General features: G+C 39.9%; 1 long non-coding RNA gene across 1 annotated transcript; it reads right to left on the bottom strand.

Annotated features, from left to right (window-relative positions):
* Window positions 1-551: 551 nt before the first annotated feature.
* LOC112842513 (uncharacterized) lies at window positions 552-6,522 on the bottom strand. Its single transcript, XR_003214318.1, has 2 exons — window positions 5,812-6,522; window positions 552-4,560 (listed from the first exon to the last, which is right to left on the bottom strand). It is a non-coding gene; the product is annotated as an uncharacterized LOC112842513 (long non-coding RNA).

Genomic DNA, 6,522 nt, shown 5'->3' with positions numbered 1-6,522 from the left:
GCTTATTGCTAAGCTGCATTCACCCATTCATTCATACAGTGCTTTATTCTACACCATTAAGAGCTTTCTATTATTGCATGTGCACTCTATGCTGGATGCACTGGGACCCATTTGGACTTCAGTATCTCGCCCAAGGACACTTGGACATGGATTGGAGGAGAAGAAGAAGACCTGTTCTGGCTTGTGTGAGCCCTCAGTTCATTTTAGCTCCTCTCCCTTTAAGACCACCTTCTTTTTTAATCCAGCTTTCTTTGAAATCACTGCCCTTCACAAACACAAGATTTTGCCTGCAGGTGGGTGGGGCTTCCATGCTATATAACTAGCTAATATGACCATATTAAGGCATCTCACTGTTGTCAAATATAATCAATAGAGCATTTAGAGGAGTCTGAAGCCTGAGCTTTTGGCTCACAGGAAACCCCTACATCATTATATGAAGATTTTGCCATTTAATATGGAGATCCACAACTAAAACTGTGTGACAGAAGTTAAGGTAGGTTCTCATTAAATATATAAGAAATGAAACAAAAAGAAGAAAGACAAAAACAAGGTCATTTTTAAAATTTTATTTTATTGTTTAGCATCTTTATAAGACACTCTGGGGTATCATTATGTCCCTGAGAACATACAATAGACAAACAGCACACACAGACACGTAACACTGACTGCTTTGAAATTATTTAACCACAGTGCTTGAACAGTTGATCCGAGTATATAAATCTTGAAAAATTATACCGCAGCCAACAAATAAAACATGTCTATAGCAGAAAAGTGCAAAAGCTGTAAATAAGTGTGGAGGGAAACTGCAGCACATTGATTTGGTTACTTTTATTTAATCAAATAAGAAAAAAAAATACTGGGATAAAAAGAATTCAGCCAGAGGATAAACTGTAATGCAATCATGGTGTCTTTTTCTGCAGTGCGTGTACATTAATCATCTGTTTCATCTTTCAGCTGTCAAACCCAAGATCTAATCTGTGCCCATATAACACTCACAATCCATGCGTCCATATTTTCCCACATACATGGCAGTTTCTGAAGAAGGAGAAGGTTTTATTTGTTTGTTTGTTTGTTTTTTACAGATATTTAAGCTCATCTAATAAAAGCCCAGAGTTAAGCAAATTATGGTACAGTAAAAAAACAAAAAACATGGTTCTTTATATAATTTAACAAGCTGAAATCAGCTAAAGAATACTTTATTTTCAAAATTCACAGTCCGAAGAAAACACATTTAGATGCAACAGAGTGATTAAATTCACTGTCTGTGCATGTTCAGAACAGCATACAGTAAATATCCAGTGTACGACCTCCATTCCCAGCAGAGGAACTATACATCCTTGATCGATACAGTCTGTGTTTGGGGAAAATGCATTAGTAAGTGATAACTCGGGAGACTTCCTGTCCTGCTGCTATCCTTGTCTCTACTGTGGATCAGAAAATCTTCACCTACACCCGTATAATGTATTCTCTTATTTCACACAGAGCAAAAAGTGCTTATTGGACAGCAATAATTATACAAGCAAGCATTAATTATACTGGGAACAAAGCCTGGAGGCGCTGGGAGTCTTTTGCTCTGAAGTCCAAAAATATCCTTTTTCTATGAAAGATTTTAAGCCTAAAATCTCTTCCTATTTGCATTACTTGCAGTTGCTCTGCTGCTGTTTTCCATCCAATATCAGAAGGCTTTATCCTCTTGTATAGTATTTGTTGGCCTTGTCTGCATGTCAGAACCATAACAAATGAGACCCATGTGAAACACAGTTACTTTAATCACAATCCTGCAGCACTGAAGCAAAGCATGCCAGGGTGGATTCATACAGGCTGACAGGAAATTAACAGGAAGCACAGGAACAGCGTAGCTGCACTTGGTTCCTATTAATATTACATGTTACACGTTATAGACATGCATGTGAGTGAAGCATACATTATTAAAGCCTTCAGCAGACCCGCTTTGTCCATACTTTTAATTCCATTTTGAATTTTAATCCGTAAACACAGGGCATTAATTAGTGGTGGGTATTAACCCGGCTGCTCACACCCTTTTCCATTTTTTTCAAATCAGTGCTTCCAATCTCATTTAAATCTAATCTCATTTTAGAACATAATTAATCAGATCTTTCAGTGAGGACATTAACTAGACCTGCATGTCAGACAGCTTTCAAAGTCTCAAAGACTACAAATTATAGTGGATTTCTTAGGATTTAGGAGGCTGATGTAAGCGAGACGCAACAGAGCAGCGATGGTAATGAAAGCAGAATGAACTGATGTGTTCTGCTGATGTTAACGAGACATTTTTAAGTGTTTATCTCGTGTCTTTCAGCGTTATCTCGTTCATTTAATTAGTTTTTGAGGATTTTTCTTTTACCCGAAGGTGAGGATAGAAATGATCTGGTTGGATTTAGGCCTTTGTAAATAAAACTACTGACTAGTTTTATCTTGAAGTTCATTATTAGTGAGCATTTAATTGGGCACAATCTCTGGAGTAATCTCTGTATATACTGATTCTTTGAATGCTCACTGGTGGTTGGCATTCAGTTACAAAATATTAGTCCCTTCCTGCAGCACCCCATGGTTGAAATGTTCCTAATTCTGCCAGCCAGTAGAAATAAATGTCATTTCTCAGTCTAAACTGGGCCAAATCTGCACATATACTTCTCCAAATTTGGCACATGTGAGCATGCTGATATTTAACCCCAATTGGCACAACTCAGCTAGCTACAAGCATGACTTTTGAAAACATTTGCAATATGTGGCATTAGACACTTTCAAGAGCCTGGAAATGATAGCACTTTATGCTAAACTGTATTTAATCCTTTAATTTGACAGGAAATTGAATTCATATTACTCTCTAACCAAATTTCTACTCCAGTTTCAGTGATTTTCAACTGAGATTAAAGGCAAAAAACACTCTATTATTTCAAATCTTTTGATTCGGGTTTAGAAGAACATAAGGGTTAAAATAAATTCTACATTTTTGGTTTAAATAAGATAATCACACAGCAGAATCCTAGACCTATCCATCCACCCCGACCTCCTCCTAATACTGGCGCTATAATACTACACTCACTAAATATAAGCTCATGTAATTAGGACACTAGAAGGCGCTGTCATAGTTAAGTCTTAATTAAGGGTAGGGTTGTAACGGCATGAAAGAAAAATATGAGAACAATCTTATATCTAATAATTTTTAATTAAAAATAATAAAAGAACACGTTTTAAGAAAGTCTTATATAAAAAAAAGCATCATATATGTGCACTAGTGGTCTGTGGTGGTACTGCAACATCTTACCCAGTCTACCGTCAAGACAGCCATGTTAGAGAAACTGGAAATGCATCTTAACGTCTTTGCATGACGTGAACACTCAAATAAGTGTTTGTGATGGCTGATATTTGGTCGCTCTCTTGGCATTCACCGCGTGCCTTAATTGTATGGACATTTAAATCAAGGTCCGCTGTGAACACGAGGAGTGACAACCCATATTTCTCTTATTCCCCTTTGTTCTCATCTGACTCACAACATCGTGATTCTGTACAGTTTTCATGCATTTATTGCTTCTTTTTTTTCAATGCAGCTGTGGTCTTGTGCACCTCGCTTTAACGTCCAGTGAGTCCATTTTTACCACTGTTTTTCTTTTTTTTTTTTTCCCCCAGCACTGCTCTGTCCTACTTTACCCTACTAGAGCTTTCTCTGTCCAGCTTGACTGAATCACATCCTCTTTATTCCCCTCCTTATCTGTCTCAGTAGTTTTTCTGCAACAGCAGCACTCCAGAAAATAAAATTGCTGCCAAGTTATCAAGCGCAGAGGGGGTTCCTCTTTAATGTATTTCTATAAACAGATAAACAAATTTCAATATATTGAGCTTGTAAATCTCCCATGACACTCAGTGGGCTATAAATTTATTAAACACCAATATAGTGAACGCTTTATTGTCACCGTTGGGTTATATTGACTATGACTGCACTGATTATTTATAATGCCTCCGCATGCTGCTAAAACTGCCTTACAAATTGAATACAGCTGATCAAATTACACTGACAGCAACATTTATGATGATATTGGTGCTGATTGTACTGGATATTGTGAATGCAATCTATTGACAGCGTTATAATACATTATTGTTAAAGCAAAAGAGTGGTTCGTTACAATAACGGCAAGGTTTTTTCACTCAGCTCTGCTCCTCTGCAGTGCTTTGTCTCCTCCTGCAGTCCACACACAGAGAAGCAGCTCAGGAGGACCCTGTAGTGGTCCAAGCATAGGCATAAATGTGACTGTGTGTGCATATCTTTCTTTTCCCTGAGATGTAAATGGATGCAGTGTTAGAAATGGTTCAGTGACAGTCAGTTTATCCGCTGTGTATATGGACAGTTTGCAGATTTTAGCCCTGTGACTAAAAGTCATGTCAAAATCCATCTAAATCAGTTGAATATTTATCGCTTCAATCTCCTCTTTTGGCTTCTAGCACGCTTGAAGTAATGTAATCTCTACTGGTATTGTCATTTCATTGGCTTAATTTGGCAGAAGTTCCACAAAAAGTGTCATCTGAAGGATTTCTGGAGGCCTGAAAAAAAAAGATTAACATTTTGTTCAATGTAAAATGATTTTTTTAACATCATGTGACCCCCCTCAGTTTTTTTTTCTTCACCCTTTTTTTGCTTTTTAGTTGCGCTGTATGCAACAGTAATGCATCTTAAGCTGCATTAAACGCAGACATGGTGCTCACTGAAATTGATTGACTGCATGGAGTAAGTGTAAAAATCTCTGCAAATTGATTTTCATACCCCCGGATGAGTGGAAACCAATAATGGCTTACTGGAAGACTTTAGGGGAAAAAAAAAAAAAAAAAAAAAAAAAAAAAAAATCTAAAATAATACAGTATATGTGTAAAAAGTATTGCAGAGATGTGCAGTTTTAAATCATTCACAAACACGGCAGCACTGCGGACCATTAAAGCATCATCCTCCATTATCCGGCAGCAGCAGCAGCCATAATGTACGTTCTTATACAGCACTGCATTAGTGACACAGCTGCAGGGGAGGAAGCTGCTGCTGCAATTTTACTTCTCATCCCACATGAGTACACCATCCTGTCAGCTAAACAGAAAAAAAGAGGAGGGGGGCAGGGGGGCATCAGGACATGTAGCCTCTTCTTTTGATTTGTGCAGATGAAAAGCAGCAGCATCAGCATCATCTGTGCTGCTCAGCGGCTCTCCGGCAGAGAGGAGGACCCATCTGCAGCCTCATTAACCGCTGAAATGCTAATGACCCAGATAGCTCATGTAGGCTAAAACTGCAGAGGGGAGGGAGGGGGTGGATGGTTGCCTTTGTGGGGGTCGGGCGTGTGTGCGTGTGTGTGTGTGTGTTAGAGCTTATATTGAACATTTTTAAGCAATACACGACTGCAGGCACCGAATAAGTCAAATTACAGCCTGCAAAAACTGGTCTAACAGACAGTAAAACACAATAAAGATTTTCGTTTTTGCGTTTTTCCAATTACAGCATCAAATTTACCAGAAAACACCACGGCCTGCCAGAGTTAAATATTACATCTGGTGCAGTATTTGTGGATGGATTTGGGCGTGAATGCAGAATTTCGCTCTTTTTTTCGCAACAGAAACAGAAAAAAAGAGAAGTTCCGCAGAGCACGACAGCACACTGCGGCTTTCGCAGGAGCAAAGCGCAGATGAAAGGGTTTTTAAACACACACACACACACACACACACACACACACACACACACAACGCCTATAATACCTTAGCTTTACAACGATCAAATGTGCTATAAATGTGTGTAACACCGAACAACAACAATACCTTTCAGCGGCAGGGTGCAGGATAAATGGCGCAGGTATCTATTTCTTTTGCCATTACCGAGCACGTTCTTATTGTTTGATGTTTAAAAATAAATAAATAAAAAGGCAGCCCAGACCTCCATTAAACACACCGACTCTTGAGGCTCTGTGGGGCCGGTGACAGAACGATGTAAACCGGCTTTATTTGCGACTTGGTCCGCGGTCCTCTTCTCTGGAGGTCCTCTCAGGGATGGGATGCTGAGGATGCGGAGGAAGCGGAGGGATGTTGCGGGGGATGCGGAGGTCGGATCGTCCTTCTTCTGCACACGAGCTGAATAGGCGGTATTTCTCTCTCTCTCTCTCTTTCTCTTTCCAGAGAACACTCTTTAAAGTACAAATAGTCCAGACCCATAAAGAGTACAAGAGTCAAGCAAATATCCCGAACCCTTCAAAATCAGGTTTTGTGCGTGCTGGGTGCAGTCCGTGTAGCTGTACGGCAGGATGGAGGGAGAGAAGTTGGGCGCAGTCAGATGGAGAGAGGAGAGAGGATAGGGGAGGGGGTGGTCCTCTGAAAGAGAGGGAGTCAGATGAAGCCGGGTTTTTACATCCTCAGTTTCAGCTTCCAGCTCCGTCCTCCCTCCGCTTTTCATCCGCCCCGTCCTCCTCTAAGAAAGGAGGGAGGGGGGGAGTGAAAGCATCTGCCTCACCAAACACACCGAGTGAAACAAGCCCC

Source organism: Oreochromis niloticus, linkage group LG15, assembly GCF_001858045.2.
Source record: "Oreochromis niloticus isolate F11D_XX linkage group LG15, O_niloticus_UMD_NMBU, whole genome shotgun sequence".
In the NCBI taxonomy this organism is placed as follows: domain Eukaryota; kingdom Metazoa; phylum Chordata; class Actinopteri; order Cichliformes; family Cichlidae; genus Oreochromis; species Oreochromis niloticus.
This window is presented reverse-complemented; position numbering and strand designations above follow the sequence as displayed.